We start from the raw sequence: 18,425 nt of genomic DNA, 5'->3' as shown, positions 1-18,425 counted from the left end.
GGGATATGGGAAGAGCCGTACGCGGCGACTGTATACATATATATATGATGTATGATACATATGTAATGTAATGTGTTGGGTCACCGTTGGGGAGGGGGTTGGGAGAGCCGATGTATTCGGCGTCTGTAAATGTGAATGAAAGATACCGTTATTGAAATGTACTGTTTTCTGCACACGAGAATAAGAAATATAAAAATGTTGACTCCTATGCCCATGAAAAGAAACGTTTCAAAGATGAAAAGACAAGCCTACATGACAGCCGACCTAAAGAGGGGCCTTCCTATGTACAGGTTACGTTCTTGCCTCGTTATACGCCCTATGGCTCCGTGATATTATTATTGATTGTACTCTATGTTACTGCTTGCATTGTTTTCCATGCCTTACATACTCGGTACATTATTCGTACTAACGTCCCTTCTTGTGGACGCTGCGTTCATGTCGCGCAGGTTAGCAGGTATACGGACCGGGTCTCTAGGGCTCTATCTGCAGCATTGGGCAGTGCTCCAGTCGTTCCGGAGCCTCATATCATTGGTACTATTTTGTGTATGTATTTTCGGCGCGACAGTACTCGGCCCTTTCTATGTATAAAGGTACTATGTCTAGAGGCTCGTAGACAGATATACACAGTCAGCTATGTAAAGTTAAACGTATTGTTTTTTGAATGGTTCGCGTCCCGGTGTAACGCGATATTAGAAAGTTTACTGCTAATGTTAATGAAAAAACAAAATGTGCTACTGTTCATACAGGATAGCGAAGGGGTGCTCGGTACAAGTATCGGGTACTCGTCACGGCCCCTAGTCGGGTCGTGACATATATATATACATATCTACTCCCTTCTCAACGTGTGAAGGGAGGAGTAGTTCTTGGCATTATATGGACAAGTATAAGTGTGTCTCCCTATGATGTTCACGTGTAAAAAGGAAGAGGTTGGCCACTACACTTTGTTGAACTTTGGGATACATATCACTATGGATGATGAATAATTTTCAGCAAACAAAACAAAGAATACCAAGGAAAATGTACAGTACTTATATATCTATATTTAAGGCAACGTTGTTTTATCTTCTTAGAGATTAACTGCAACGTATGGAAATTTAATTAAGGATTTAATATATGAAATTGTGTATGAATTAGTGGAGTAAGTAAGTGGGCCAAGCTCACTACCCCTTGTTTTGTGCACGTTATTGTTATGTCCCGTGTTTTCGTATAATTGGAAATCGTGAAATAATTAAGACTTGTGGATTATAAGGACATATTTTGATTTTAGTGAATATGACTATGTTGGTTAGGGAATTATTAATGTTAAGACCTCGGGGAAGGCCGAGAATAAATTTGGAATTTCGGAAATTAGTTTCGGGAATTACAAAGCGGGACTTTTGTGAATTGGGCCAAGAATTAGAATATAAAAATTGAGGCCCAAATGTTTAGGGTGGCCGGCCAAGGCCAAGCCCAAGCTTCATTTTAAGTGGTCATGTGTTTATCACATGACCCTTAATCAATATATATCCTTATGTTCCCTTTGAACTTTCAAGAAAAACCAAGATAAACACAAAAGAAATTGAAGAATGCCTCTCTTGAGGCTCTCGGCCGAACCACATATTCCTCAACAAAATATTTTTTCTAGCCTTTTGTTTTGATCACAAAATCGTGTCCCTTTGGTAAGTATAGTAAGCACAAGACGCTCTTCGACGTGATACAAATTGTTTGGCACAAGAACCACGTTTGCGACAAGTCGGAAATTCAAGAAAAGGTAAGAATTTTGCCCCTCTAATGTTATAGAATTGATATGAATATGTTAAGGATTGGGAATATACGAGAATCCCGTAATTTTGATGTAAATAGAAAGCCGTGAGCCATAGGGAGAAGAAAGTGAGGTGAATTGATCTTGTTTAGTTGGCATAATGAGTTGTTGTGATCCTTGTGTCGTAAATGATTGATTGATGAATTAAATTGGCGTTGGAAAATGATTTTGGATATTATCGGAAAGTGTATACCTATGGTATCATTATGTATATCATTGTATATTTAGGGTGCTAGAGACTTTAAATATGAATTTATAATGATGTTAATGAATTCGGGATGAAACGACGTGAGTTAGAATGTTCGTCGTGAATTTTAGATGTTTTGAAGAATTATGGAAAGTAATGGATTTTGGGGCAATTTCGTGTTTGGCTTGGATTGTAGTTAGGATGTGATTGTATAAGTTTGAATGAGGAAATGAATACAATTATGTAGATGTAGAATTGGAGTTTTGAAAGTTTGAATGAAAGTTGCCAACTTAGATAACAAAGTAGAATTTTGAAGCTAGAATGGTTTGATTGTTGTTTGTGTTGTTTGTTGACGTGTGGGCTGTTGGGATTGATGTATTTTGAGCCGAGCTAAGCCTCGGGGATGTTAGATTTATAGGGGAAATGATGCCGAAATTTCGGTAGGCAAAAGTGGAGTTAAAGGCATTTTTAAGCCTAAGAATCTCAATTGGTAACTTTGACCATTTGCAGATTTTTGACGAAACGGGACTGGACTTTCGGGAGAGCTTACGACGTCTGTGAGGTATGTAAAGCTTCCCACTCCTTTATTTGGCATATCTTAGTATGTTAGGCGAATATGAGAACTTCCGGAGCGTTTCTGCTCCTCGAAACCCGATCCACAGAAAAATTACTATTCATTCAATTCGATTGAAGCCTAAGGGCTCTATTTTGGCTAGAATGCCACCTATCGTCCGAAACCTATCGAAATGTGATCGGGTCACCTGGTAATGATTATGTATGACCCTTTTGGCCTGCTAATGTTCGTGAATTATGCTCGCCACCTCAATTTGACTCGAGGTGGGCCCGCTAACCCCGAGACGCCCTATTTGTCCTATCGGGCTCTCCTTTGGAATAAGATTTGATATGAATCCTTTGATTTTGAAACGTTCTGCTATGGGCTATGTTTTGAATATTATGATATGCTAAGTTACGTTTTGAGCCATACGTAATATTTTGGAAACGTTTTGTGAAATGAAACTTTGTATCGACTAAGTATTCGATTATTTTGTACTATGAAATGACTTATGAGACTACTAAGTTTTGAAAGGCTATTTTGAAATATGGATTGCATTTGTTTGCTCACGACTCCGCTCGTGCCTTATGATGACTTCGTTCACCGGTTCCCGGGCCGGTTTTGATTCGTGCGCCTTATGAGAATTCGGCCGTATGCTGTGTTACGGTTCCCGAGGCTTCGCCATAGGGTCGGGTTCCGTTTGGAGTTATGCTGTGATATGGCACGTGATGCGATACGCTCACCTATGATTATGTTTGTGTTCGGGGATGTACGGAGATTTGAAACCTTCTGGTGTTATGCTGTGTGTGGCGCCAGCGTCGGAGTGGCGACCACGTTCCTAAGCGTTTGCATGATTTCATTTGCATTATGTATACGTATATGATTTCGATATAGATTTTGATCTACCCATTTGTACTCCACTTTGACATTTGATTTGCTTTTGGTTTTGATCCATATTTCTGTACTCCGTGCTTTACATACTCAGTACATATTTCGTACTGACCCCCTTTCTTCGGGGGCTGCGTTTTATGCCCGCAGGTGCAGATATCGGTGATCCTCCGCAGTAGGCTTCACTTCTTGCTATTCCGGAGTACTCCTATTTGATCCGGAGTCCACTTTTGGTACAGACTCTTTTTGCTTTGTATATATTCGGTATATTTGACTATTTGGGTACGGCGGGGCCCTGTCTCGCCATATGTTTTTGTTTCGAACTCATAGAGGCCTGTAGTCATGTATGTGGGGTGAGGGCCCTGCATATGTTGGTCTGATTTTATTTTCTGGTCTTAAAGCGGTCAGTTTGTCATGATGGCCCCAAATGGCCCTTATGCTTATATTTGCACTTTTGACCGGCGATGTCCATTCCGCCGCTCAGTTTGTATTTGATATGATATTTTGATTTGGCACGACCGCTTAAGACATATTTGATATCAATTATGTTCGATATGATTTCGAAAAATTATGAAATAAGTTTGGATTTGAAAATGAATGTGTGATTCGGTCTGGGTACCCAGGTAGGGTGCCAGTCGCGGCCCACGGGGCTGGGTCGTGACAAAGGTGGTATCAGAGCGGTTTGTCCTCGGAATGTCTACAGGCCGTGTCTCGTAGAGTCTTGTTTACCGATGTGCTGTGCACCACATCCATAAACGGGAAGCTACAGGGCATTTAGGATGTTACCTTCTTTGAAATCTTAGATCGTGCGATAGAGCTGTGCTATTAGGATGATTATGATCTGACTCGCCTTCGTGTTTGCAGTGATGCCTCCGAAGAAGGCAACGGCGGCCCAGAAGGGCAAGGCGAGGATTGGAGAGACTAGCCAGGCACAGCGAGCTACCCGGGCTCGTGTCTATGATTTGCCTGAGGATGTGCCTCATTCTGAGGGGTCTGCTACACCCCCACTAGTACAGCCTGGAGCAGGACCTTCAGCAGCTCCAGAGGTCCGTGTACCCGCACCTGAGACTCCAGCTCCTCAGCCAGGGGCGGAGGATAGGACCCTGAGGGAGGCTGTACAGCTGTTGACTACACTGGTAGCAGGAGAGGCTCGCAGGCGCGGGCGGAGGGACGACGATGATGATGACAGGCGGGACAGCCTGAGAGTTCGGGAGTTTTTGCTATGTAGCCCTCCAGAGTTCTTCGGGTCTAAGCCCGACGAGGACCCCCACGACTTTATTCGGGGGATGCGACGCTCACTGGACTTGGTCAGGGCTTCAGAGACCGAGTCAGTTGAGCTGGCTTCGCACAGGCTTCGAGATCTGGCTACCCACTGGTACGAGACTTGGGAGCTGTCTAGAGGATAGGGTGCCCCTCCAGCCACTTGGGATCAGTTTGTGACAGCATTCACCCGCCACTTTTTGCCACCAGAGTTACGGCGGGCACGGGCTGATCGATTCTTACGTCTGCAGCAGAGGGGTCGGAGTGTTCGCGAGTATAACCTTTAGTTTGATTCTCTGGCCCGATATGCACCGGCAGTGGTAGCAGATATGTCCGATCGGATGCACAGATATGTTATGGGATTGGACCGATATTTGGTTGATAGCTGTATGGCAGTGTCATTGCAGGCAGACGTGGACATTTCCCGACTTCAGGCCTATGCGATGGGTATGGAGGACCGTCGCAGGTCTGATCCAGCTGGCAGAGATCGAGATAGGAGGCTGCCCAAGAGGGCTAGGTCCGCAGGTTATGCGGGAGATTCTCGAGGCGGACAGCCTCAGCAGCAGCAGTCAGACAGGTATTTCCCTCCCTCTGGCCGGGGTACTCAGTCAGGCAGCCGGAGATTCGATAGTACAGGACCGTCTGGGGCCAGTCAGAGCTCCAGAGTGGCAGGTTCACAGGTACCCAGGGGTCCCAGCCAGGCCAGACCACCCAGACCCCGTTGTCCTCATTGCGGGAAGTCTCATCCCGGGGAGTGTTACCGAGCGACTGGAGCTTGCTTTGCGTGTGGTGGTCAGGGCCACTTTATGAGAGATTGTCCTTTGGCTAGCGGTTCTGGTAGTGCTGCTCAGCCGACAGGGTCAGCCGCCGGTTCTTCTTCTGCTCCATCAGTTGCACGCCCTGGAGGGCGAGGTATTTCAGCACCGGCAGGACGCGGTCGAGGCCGCGGTGGCGCTTCAGGTTCTAGCGGTCCCTCGAACCGCATATATGCTTTGGCCAGCCGCCAGGATCAGGAGGCTTCGCCAAATGTCGTCACAGGTACATTGCTGGTTTTCTCCAGATCTGTATATGCATTGATTGACCCTGGCTCTACTTTATCATATATTTCCCCGCTCGTTGCTAGTAAGATTGGGATAGTGTCTGAGCCTATAGAACCATTTGAGGTAGCTACGCCAGTTGGGGATTTTATTATAGCGAGACAGATTTATAAGGATTGTTCTGTGACCATTTATGATCGTAGCACTAAGGCTGATTTGATAGAGTTAGACATGCTTGAGTTTGACGTCATTATGGGCATGGACTGGTTGTCTTCCTGTTATGCTAATGTCGACTGCCAGAAAAAGGTAGTCCGTTTTCAGTTTCCAGGAGAACCAGCCATAGAGTGGTTCAGATCTACAGCATCGCCGAGGGGTAAGTTTATTTCATACCTCAAGGCTAAGAAGATGATCCAGAAGGGATATATCTATCATTTGGTTCGTGTGCACGATACTGCCGCGGAGGTACCTACCCTTCAGTCTGTTCCGGTCGTCAGTGAGTTTCCAGATGTATTTCCTGACGAGCTTCCTGGCCTTCCGCCTGAGCGGGAGATTGATTTTACTATTGAGTTGATGCCGGATACACAGCCTATATCTATTCCTCCGTACAGGATGGCACCAGCTGAGTTGAAGGAGTTGAAGGAGCAGCTGAAAGATTTGCTGGATAAGGGTTTTATCAGGCCCAGCACATCACCCTGGGGGCGCCGGTATTGTTTGTCAGGAAGAAGGATGGGTCGTTGCGGATGTGTATTGACTACCGGCAGCTGAATAAGGTGACTATTAAGAATAAATATCCCCTCCCCCGGATTGATGATTTGTTTGACCAGCTGCAGGGTGCTAGACATTTTTCAAAGATAGATCTGCGTTCTGGTTATCATCAGGTGCGAGTACGGGAGTCAGATATCCCGAAGACTGCCTTCAGGACCCGGTACGGGCATTATGAGTTCAGAGTTATGTCTTTCGGGCTGACTAATGCTCCAGCAGTATTCATGGATCTGATGAACCGGGTATTTCGGCCTTTCCTGGATATGTTTGTTATTGTGTTTATTGATGATATTTTGATTTACTCGCGATCAGCCGAGGAGCATTCAGATCATTTGAGGACGGTACTTGGCATCCTCCGTCAGCAGAAGTTATATGCTAAATTCTCTAAGTGTGAGTTCTGGTTGACTTCTGTGGCATTCTTGGGCCATATTGTCGGCGCAGACGGTATTCGGGTCGACACGCAGAAGATTGAGGCTGTGCAGAATTGGCCCAGGCCTACTACACCGACAGAGGTGCGCAGTTTTCTTGGATTGGATGGGTATTACCGCAGGTTCGTGGAGGATTTATCTTCTATTTCAGCACCACTGACGAGGCTTACCCAGAAAGCAGCAAAATTCCAGTGGACGGATGCCTGCGAGCGCAGCTTTCAGATGCTGAAGGAGAGATTGATTACAGCACCAGTGTTGGCCCTTCCAGAGGGATCTGACGGGTATGTTGTCTATTGTGACGCCTCTGGTATTGGGATATGATGTGTATTGATGCAGCACGGTCGAGTCATAGCCTATGCTTCCCGGCAGCTTAGACCGCACGAGAAGAACTATCCCACTCATGATCTTGAGTTGGCCGCGGTGATTCATGCTTTGAAGATTTGGCGGCATTATTTATATGGGGTCCATGTTGATATCTATACGGACCATAAGAGTCTCCAGTATATTTTTAGGCAGAAGGAACTAAATTTGCGGCAGCGGAGATGGCTTGAGTTACTAAAGGATTACGACGTCGATATTCTGTACCATCCGGGGAAAGCCAATGTGGTAGCTGACGCGCTTAGCCGCAAGTCCGTGGGCAGTCTGGCTGATGTTCCATCTGATAAGAGAGATTTGGTTCGTGATATTCATCAGCTGGCCAGCCTCGGAGTCCGTTTGGTGGATTCTGGAGATTCTGGGATTTCTGTTCGTCGAGTTGCTGAGTCATCTATTATCCAGGAAGTAAAGCAGCGCCAGTTTGAGGATCCTCTTTTGATTCAGTACAGAGAGGTGGCCCTTAATAAAGCAAAGACTCAGTTTGAGATCTCGCCTGACGGAGTATTATTATATGACGGTAGATTCTGTGTACCGGACGTTGCGGGCTTACGGCGGCAGATTATGGGCGAGGCCCATAATGCACAGTATTCTGTTCATCCTGGTTCCACAAAAATGTATCGGGACCTCAGGCGTTTTTATTGGTGGGACGGCATGAAGAAAGATATTGTTGAGTTTGTTAGTCAGTGCCCGAACTGCCAGCAAGTTAAGATCGAGCATCAGAAGCCCGGTGGATTATTACAGGAGATGGAAATTCCAGCCTGGAAATGGGAGATGATTAATATGGATTTCGTTGTTGGATTACCGCGTACTCCACGCAGGTACGACTCTATCTGGGTTGTTGTTGACAGGCTGACGAAATCAGCCCATTTCCTTCCGGTTCGGACTACTTATTCGGCTGAGGACTATGCCAGATTGTATATCAGAGAGATAGTCAGACTTCACGGAGTCCCTATATCTATTATTACTGACCGAGGTACCCAGTTTACAGCAAATTTCTGGAGATCATTTCAGGAGGGATTGGGGACTCAGGTGAGTCTCAGTACAACTTTTCACCCTCAGTCCGATGGGCAGGCCGAGCGCACTATTCAGACGCTCGAAGATATGTTGCGGGCCTGCGTTATTGATTTCAGGGGCAGCTGGGATGATCATTTGCCGCTTATTGAGTTTGCCTATAATAACAGTTATCACTCCAGCATCCAGATGGCACCGTATGAAGCCCTGTATGGCAGGAAATGCAGATCTCCTATTGGTTGGTTTGACGTGGGCGAAACTAAGCTGATTGGGCCAGATGTGATCCAGGAAGCTGTAGATAAGGTAAAGCTTATTCGAGAGCGATTATTGGCTGCTCAGAGTCGACAGAAAGCTTATGCAGATAGACGACGTCGACCGTTAGAGTTCCGGATTGGCGACTGGGTATTCCTGAAGGTGTCGCCCATGAAGGGTGTCATGAGATTCGGTAAAAAGGGTAAGTTGAGCCCCCGATACATTGGGCCGTATCAGATCGTGCGAAAGATAGGCGAGGTTGCCTATGAGCTAGACTTACCATCTGACTTGGAGGCCGTACACCCGGTGTTTCATGTGTCTATGTTGCGGAAATGTATTGGTGATCCTGCCAGGATATTCCCAGTAGATGACATTCAGGTGACGGAGCAGTTATCTTATGACGAGCAGCCTGTATCTATTCTGGATCGACAGGTGCGGAGACTACGCACTAAAGAAGTTCCCTCCGTCAAAGTCCTGTGGCGCAACAATAATCGGGAGGAGATGACTTGGGAGGCGGAGGACGAGATGAAGAAGAAATATCCCCACTTGTTTCCGACATCCTCAGGTAATCTAATTTCTTTTTCAGTTTGTTGTGTTGATTGATAAAATGAACTATGTATGTCATTATTAAAAAGGGACACTCCTTCCTTGATCATAAGACCTTATAAGATTAATTTAACATTCGGGGACGAATGTTCTTAAGGGGGGGAGAATGTTATGTCCCGTGTTTTCGTATAATTGGAAATCGTGAAATAATTACGACTTGTGGATTATAAGGACATATTTTGATTTTAGTGAATATGACTATGTTGGTTAGGGAATTATTAATGTTAAGACCTCGGGGAAGGCCGAGAATAAATTTGGAATTTCGGAAATTAGTTTCGGGAATTACAAAGCGGGACTTTTGTGAATTGGGCCAAGAATTAGAATATAAAAATTGAGGCCCAAATGTTTAGGGTGGCCGGCCAAGGCCAAGCCCAAGCTTCATTTTAAGTGGTCATGTGTTTATCACATGACCCTTAATCAATATATATCCTTATGTTCCCTTTGAACTTTCAAGAAAAACCAAGATAAACACAAAAGAAATTGAAGAATGCCTCTCTTGAGGCTCTCAGCCGAACCACATATTCCTCAACAAAATATTTTTTCTAGCCTTTTGTTTTGATCACAAAATCGTGTCCCTTTGGTAAGTATAGTAAGCACAAGACGCTCTTCGACGTGATACAAATTGTTTGGCACAAGAACCACGTTTGCGACAAGTCGGAAATTCAAGAAAAGGTAAGAATTTTGCCCCTCTAATGTTATAGAATTGATATGAATATGTTAAGGATTGGGAATAGACGAGAATCCCGTAATTTTGATGTAAATAGAAAGCCGTGGGTGTGTGTGTATAGTGTGTATTGGCCGTGAGCCATAGGGAGAAGAAAGTGAGGTGAATTGATCTTGTTTAGTTGGCATAATGAGTTGTTGTGATCCTTGTGTCGTAAATGATTGATTGATGAATTAAATTGGCGTTGGAAAATGATTTTGGATATTATCGGAAAGTGTATACCTATGGTATCATTATGTATATCATTGTATATTTAGGGTGCTAGAGACTTTAAATATGAATTTATAATGATGTTAATGAATTCGGGATGAAACGACGTGAGTTAGAATGTTCGTCGTGAATTTTAGATGTTTTGAAGAATTATGGAAAGTAATGGATTTTGGGGCAATTTCGTGTTTGGCTTGGATTGTAGTTAGGATGTGATTGTATAAGTTTGAATGAGGAAATGAATACAATTATGTAGATGTAGAATTGGAGTTTTGAAAGTTTGAATGAAAGTTGCCAACTTAGATAACAAAGTAGAATTTTGAAGCTAGAATGGTTTGATTGTTGTTTGTGTTGTTTGTTGACGTGTGGGCTGTTGTGATTGATGTATTTTGAGCCGAGCTAAGCCTCGGGGATGTTAGATTTATAGGGGAAATGATGCCGAAATTTCGGTAGGCAAAAGTGGAGTTAAAGGCATTTTTAAGCCTAAGAATCTCAATTGGTAACTTTGACCATTTGCAGATTTTTGACGAAACGGGACTGGACTTTCGGGAGAGCTTATGACGTCTGTGAGGTATGTAAAGCTTCCCACTCCTTTATTTGGCATATCTTAGTATGTTAGGCGAATATGAGAACTTCCGGAGCGTTTCTGCTCCTCGAAACCCGATCCACAGAAAAGTTACTATTCATTCAATTCGATTGAAGCCTAAGGGCTCTATTTTGGCTAGAATGCCACCTATCGTCCGAAACCTATCGAAATGTGATCGGGTCACCTGGTAATGATTATGTATGACCCTTTTGGCCTGCTAATGTTCGTGAATTATGCTCGCCACCTCAATTTGACTCGAGGTGGGCCCGCTAACCCCGAGACGCCCTATTTGTCCTATCGGGCTCTCCTTTGGAATAAGATTTGATATGAATCCTTTGATTTTGAAACGTTCTGCTATGGGTTATGTTTTGAATATTATGATATGCTAAGTTACGTTTTGAGCCATACGTAATATTTTGGAAACGTTTTGTGAAATGAAACTTTGTATCGACTAAGTATTCGATTATTTTGTACTATGAAATGACTTATGAGACTACTAAGTTTTGAAAGGCTATTTTGAAATATGGATTGCATTTGTTTGCTCACGACTCCGCTCGTGCCTTATGATGACTTCGTTCACCGGTTCCCGGGCCGGTTTTGATTCGTGCGCCTTATGATAATTCGGCCGTATGCTGTGTTACGGTTCCCGAGGCTTCGCCATAGGGTCGGGTTCCGTTTGGAGTTATGCTGTGATATGGCACGTGATGCGATACGCTCACCTATGATTATGTTTGTGTTCGGGGATGTACGGAGATTTGAAACCTTCTGGTGTTATGCTGTGTGTGGCGCCAGCGTCGGAGTGGCGACCACGTTCCTAAGCGTTTGCATTATTTCATTTGCATTATGTATACGTATATGATTTCGATATAGATTTTGATCTACCCATTTGTACTCCACTTTGACATTTGATTTGCTTTCGGTTTTGATCCATATTTCTGTACTCCGTGCTTTACATACTCAGTACATATTTCGTACTGACCCCCTTTCTTCGGGGGCTGCGTTTTATGCCCGCAGGTGCAGATATCGGTGATCCTCCGCAGTAGGCTTCACTTCTTGCTATTCCGGAGTACTCCTATTTGATCCGGAGTCCACTTTTGGTACAGACTCTTTTTGCTTTGTATATATTCGGTATATTTGACTATTTGGGTACGGCGGGGCCCTGTCTCGCCATATGTTTTTGTTTCGAACTCATAGAGGCCTGTAGTCATGTATGTGGGGTGAGGGCCCTGCATATGTTGGTCTGATTTTATTTTCTGGTCTTAAAGCGGTCAGTTTGTCATGATGGCCCCAAATGGCCCTTATGCTTATATTTGCACTTTTGACCGGCGATGTCCATTCCGCCGCTCAGTTTGTATTTGATATGATATTTTGATTTGGCACGACCGCTTAAGACATATTTGATATCAATTATGTTCGATATGATTTCGAAAAATTATGAAATAAGTTTGGATTTGAAAATGAATGTGTGATTCGGTCTGGGTACCCAGGTAGGGTGCCAGTCGCGGCCCACGGGGCTGGGTCGTGACAGTTATGTTCCAAAAGAAAGATGAAAAAGTAGAAGGAATTTAAATAATTATAACTAGAATGGTGACTTGTTGTCAACCACACCTACACGTGAAATTATAGGAAAACAAAGTGGGACTATGTACTTATAGTGGTGTGGTGGCAGTGATTACAAGTCATTATGTAAATATATACAAGTAGGCATCATTAGGATAGGAATAGAGTATAGTAAAGTAATGGCTATGATGTACAGCTCACGGTCCATTATATGGAGTCCAATTCTTTATCTAACAAATGGGAGTTATTTATTTTAAGAGGAGTAGAAATGTTGGCAGCAACTTTAACATTGAGAATGAAATTGAAAAGCAATACGTTGGCAGCAACATCTTTAGCTTTGGAATAATTCTTTTTTTTTTTTAGCAGAAACGTTCCAACAAGAATTCTAGGAACTCAACTGTGCAAGTAAGCATTTCTTCCAATGATTGATTCTTGGTGTAATATAATTAATCCTCCATGTGCTTAGTGGTTAGGTTATAGTGTTCATGTCAAAGATGATATTAGTAATGATTGTGGGTTCAATTTGGTTTTTATGAATATGGAGAATTGCAGCATCTGTTCATAGCTTTTCTTGGCAAAGCGGATAACTCCCTTTTCTTGTCCATTTATCTTTTCATATAACCATTAATATAGTATTAAGCCTTGGTAGAATTTTTCATTTTGTAATTACGTCATGTGCTACAGGTCAACTTTAATATTTCCATGAATGACATAAAATAAGTGTTCTAATTTACCATTTTGATTGAGTAATTGACTAAGTGGTGGACATGGGCCAAATAAAGCCAAATGTAAAGTGGATTCCATCATTATCTTTATTTCCACGTTTTTAGGCATAATGAGAGGAAAAGTGGCCAGCTTGAATTTAAAAAAAAAAAAAAAAAAAAAAAAAGAGCCACAACGTGTTGTTGTGTTTTGTTGGCAGCCTTAAGTGATCATAATTTCAGAGATTGTGAACAAGGAATTATATAATAATTGTAGTAGGATAACAAATAACTCATATATATATACGAATCTGGTGGCATCAACTAGTGGCATATGTGTCATATTCATGTAGGTGACATATTTAGATGAGAGGGTTATTATTGAAGTAAATTATGGAAGTGGACCCCAAGGTCCACTATGAAAGGATTCATATTTATAAAAGAAAGGTCATTTACTTATGAAAGGAATATGCAGCAACGTTTTGTCTTCATTTTAATGGAACAAAGTTCCACAAATGGGGACCACTTTCTACTAAGGTAAAGGAGAGAAACAAAAAAAAAATATACATGGTTGAATGATATATTTCTATCTATAGGGAAAGAATTAATATGACCTACCAAGCCAATTTCCCATAGCAGCAACTAACGTCCCTGCTCTTTCTCTTTTTCAAGAATTCATTTTCTTTTCTTTCTAATTCTAGGAAAAACATGGGTGCTGCACGTTGGTATTTATATATAGATACCTATACAGGTTTCAAAACATATGTAATTGGGGTTTATCCATGAAAGAAGGGTTAGTGGAATGAGAATACTTTACCAGTTCAGCGTGGGCAAGGTTTGTGTCTTAGTGTAAGGTTGGTGTGGTTCTAAGGAAAATTGTGGGGCCTATCGATAACGTTCATAGGTTTGGTTATATAGGATTAGAACATTTTGACAAAAGCAGTGCTTATATTCGGAAACCGAGGATGGGGGAAAATTTAAATTTGGAAATATGAAAATTAGGTCTTTTATCTAAGTCAGAGGGAGTTCCGGCTAGTAAGGCGAGAGAGAAATGTTTATGATGCATTCCGTAGAGGTTTCCCGCATTGTCCTATTAAAGATTCTTTAGTTACCGTCAGCGTTCATTCTCTCTTGTCGCTCGAGGACGAGCGATTGTTTAATTGGTATCTGATGTAACGACCCATTTAGTCATTTAGCACTTTTAGGCCTAATATCCCTAAAACACCCTTTTCGTGGTCTAATCTTGCTGTCTATAGCTTGTGATAACGGGTGATTCAGTTATTTAATTGACGAGTAAATTTTAGAACATATGTATTTAATGTGTGAGAATAGTTTATTCATAGAAATATTATTTGCACACATATAAGGCGTAAGTGGGTAAATATGGTATTTGACGGAGTGGATAATTTTTAAATAAAACAAAATGGTTGAGTAAAATGATTATTTTGGATAATGATTTTAGTGTGGGTGCACCGTTGCTTTGGTGGCTAGCAAAAGATTAGAGACAAGTCATCTCTTTCATGGTCCTTCAAATTCATTGGTAAGAGGATTATTGAGTAGAGGAATGTGGATTCTGGTGTTTGCTTTTCCAGAGAAGGCAAAGGAAGTTGTTTAAATATTTTGTAGTACTAAGAGTAGAGGAATAAACAATAAAAAAAAAAAAGTAGCACCATTTAAATAAAAATGAGGCAACCTTTGACTAGGATCATTATTAGTCTTGTGTGGAACCATGGGGAAACTAATTATGTTTCACATGTGCGGTTCCCACTACCCATTAATAGAAAATATACACATATATCTCACTTTGGCTAAACCAAAGATTTGAGAAGGAAATATGCTGCAACTTCCTTTTCCAAACATTCTAACGTCGGCCACACTAGAAAATAGGCAGTGACTTTATTTCAATTTTCTTTCTCTTGAGTAGCAAATGAAAAAGAAGTGAGAAGCAACGTACTACTCCATAAACATTAGGCTCAGTACTTAAAAGATTAAGCAAGCAGCAATGTTATATAATTTTATGACGGGTTTCGCTCACCGCTTTGATCTCATCATTTGTTTTGTCGTGTTGTTGAGTTCGGACTTTCTTCGAAGTGAAGTAAGGTGGAAGAAGAATATTTCTTGGCACATAAGACCTTGTCCGTTCGGAAGCACTTCAGAAGGAAAAAGCTTTGGCGTGAAAGTTCGTGACACCTGTTCGGCATTGAGGTAGGTTACGGTTTACTTTATGTCTAGACTCTGGTTAGCAAAACATATGTAGATAGTAGTGATTGACGGGGAAAGCATGATAGGTCTTCAGGCATGGTGTGGAGGTCAATTTCATCTAGGTTGATAATGTCAGCTGCTACGTGGGCTTGTCGCCATTATTGCGATATCGTTATATGAGCTTGTCACTGTATTGTGATTTCATGTACTTGATATAATTTCCTCTCTCTTGTGATCTCACTGGTCATATGGAAGAGGAAGGTTATTACTGAGAAATTGAATATTGAATTACACTTCCCAGTATGAATCTATGAAACCTACGACTGCGGTGATTATTGAGGTTGATTTCATGCGAGGCATGCATCCCATATTTTATGTGTTATTTGATGTAATTATCACCTAGTTGTATCTTTATCACATACTAGCTCACTCACCTTATGAAAGGGAAGGGTAATATTGATTATTGAGCCATGGACAATAATATGACTTGTACTTGTTTATTGCATATTGGTGATATAGTTGAGACTGATATCATACATGACATGCTTCCATATTACTTTTATGTTTTCCAAATGGTGAGGAGAGTGATTGAGAGACTCCGAGGTCTTTACCGGAGATTGAGAGTGACAGAGAGACTCCGAGGTATTTGTCGGAGATTGAGAGTGACAGAGAGACTCCGAGGTCTTTGCCGGAGATTGAATATGATTGAGAGACTCTGAGGTCTTTGCCGGAGATTGAGAGAAATTGATAGCCTCCGAGGTTTCTGCCGGAGAGCACGCGTGGTACATGGACTTCGCGGGTCCCCCATGGGTCATGACTATGAGGCATTGCCATAGCATGTGTGTACGAGAGTGGAGCGTGAGAGGTGACTACTGCATTGCATAACATTTACATAGCACGACATTGCATTTCAAGGCACTCCATTTGAATTGCTATTCATGTCATTGCATGGCACATTCTCTGATTGATTTTAATTGTGAATTATTGAGTTGTTGTTGTAAGTAATTATTTTAGAGACTTGATGGACTCGAGGTTTGGAGATTTTCCCCTAGGCTTATAACTTGAGATTTGAAATCCCTTGTGACTATCGTACCGCTAGACTTTTGTATGTGCTAGAGTTGGGACTGTGTTTGATTACTTATCTGCTTACTTGTTAGTTGCTTCTTGTTTATATGCGTGAACTAACCATTGTCAGCCTATGATACCTACGAGCCTTGTGTTGTGCTCATACTACTCTTGCTACACTCTTTGTGGAGTGTAGAGTTATTTTCAGGTAGTGTTCGGAGTCTCACGACCGTTTCGAGGCATTCGTCAAAGGCGTTTGGGTGAGCTATTTGAGATCTTGCAACCCAGAGTCTCTCCTTAGATTTCTGTTGTTCTCCATCCTTAAACAGAAGTCGTATCCAGTTTGAGTCTGTTATCTACTTCAAATTGTAAACTTCTTAGAAGCTCTTGTATGAGTCTAGACCAGCTTTTGGGAATTTCTTACAATAAAAGTATTTATTCCGCATGTTGTATCAAATTAAGGTAGTTACCTTAATGGTTCGCCCACCAGGGAGGGTTAGTGTTGGTTCCTGCATGATCTGTGATTTGGGTTGTGACAATTGTCCAGAAAAGAAGTGTTCTCTTTTGAAAACAACTTTTCCCTTTTCCAGTTTTATCACAATTTTCAAATCATTGTAAATCATCCTACTAGCCCAACTCCTTTTCTTAAGACACATTTAAACAAATACAACAAAGCCAGGCTATCAGTCCTAGTGAATAGCTAACAAGTGCACAAGAAGTTTCATCTTTTAGGATTTAATGAACTTAACAGAATGGCAAGAAAACACCAAAAGTGCAAAGGTAGGAGGTTATACCCCCATAGGCATGAGAGGGATGCCATGACAATCTTTTATTTGGGAGAAAAGATACTATGTGTCAAGCAATGCTTGGCCCTTTCTCAATCTTCTCCTAAGATGTCTTTAAAAGACCTTCACTATTTAGCCAAGTGGTTTTCAACCTCAACCCCTACACTTATGATCTTTTATTACCCTTTATCACATACCAAAAGAGACTGGAAAGTTTACAGATCAAAGACAAATGGTTTTATCTTAAGTTCTCAACTACTGTTTTCTTTTTTTCTATTCCTTCATACTCTGCTTTTACTTAGACTAGCATCATAAGGTTTTTCTTTCTAACTTTTTCCATCTTTAAGACTAGGGAGCTTGAAAACTAGGGGTTATTATTATTACATCAACCACTTATACACAGAGGAAAGCAAAGAAAGAATTCATGTCTCAAGGCAAAATCTTAGTCCCCAAACTGTTTGGGACTTAGACAAATCAAAACCAAGCTGTTTCCTTTCATTCTTCTTTTAACACTAAAAATCATAAAATTTGAAAACTTATGATCACTTACCAAATTAAGACCCATACATGGATGAAAAGCAACACTGATGCAAGAGTATAATATATCAGTCCATTTTTTCATCCTAAATTTACTTCATCCTTTAAGTAAAATTACTAATAGGGCGGGGCCAACAACAAGAAATCACAAATAAGATAACAAACCTCTCTTTTATACACCATTTCATTTTATTTTTATTCCTTTTTTTTCAGTTTCAACATGATCATGACTAAGCTTCAGGTTGACAACCAACCTATTAGCCAGTTGTCAACTTGATTAACCCTACTTAGTCTTTAAATGAGGACTCAATCCTACATTTCCTATAGTTAATCACTTCTTTATATTTTCACTTTTCTCCTTTTTATCAAACTCTGCACATTTAAGAGTAGACTATTCCCAAGTGAAGGACTTGTGACATAAGCCAACAGAACAAGTTATGGACACCAGGTGTATAGGCAACAAATTCAGTCAAGAAAACCAGCCTTGAGCAAACCAAAAAGGGGAAGAGAATTCACACTCAAATGCCTTAATCATAATGGTTCTAGGATTTGCTATAAGTCATGGACAATTAGAACACATTTGCGACAAATCACAGGTGGTTACACATAGTCTAGTCTACATTAGACGATAACACAACCATAGATACTACCATGAACAATTTACCAATCTACAAGCTTAAAATATGAACCTGGTACTCCTTTGTTTTAGTATTAATTGACAAACAAACAAACCATCGATTGGTCTTGTCTTACTCTATTCTAAGTGAGCAAGATCATTTAAGAATAAGGGAAAGAAGAAATAAGGTAATCTACCGTTATATGTTCAGAGGTTTAGCAAACAGGTTTAAATTCTACTTAAGTGCTCATTTGCTTATTTATTTTAAAAGAAAGGAAACAC

This window comes from Lycium barbarum, chromosome 4 (genome assembly GCF_019175385.1).
Source record: "Lycium barbarum isolate Lr01 chromosome 4, ASM1917538v2, whole genome shotgun sequence".
NCBI lineage: Eukaryota > Viridiplantae > Streptophyta > Magnoliopsida > Solanales > Solanaceae > Lycium > Lycium barbarum.
This window is presented reverse-complemented; position numbering follows the sequence as displayed.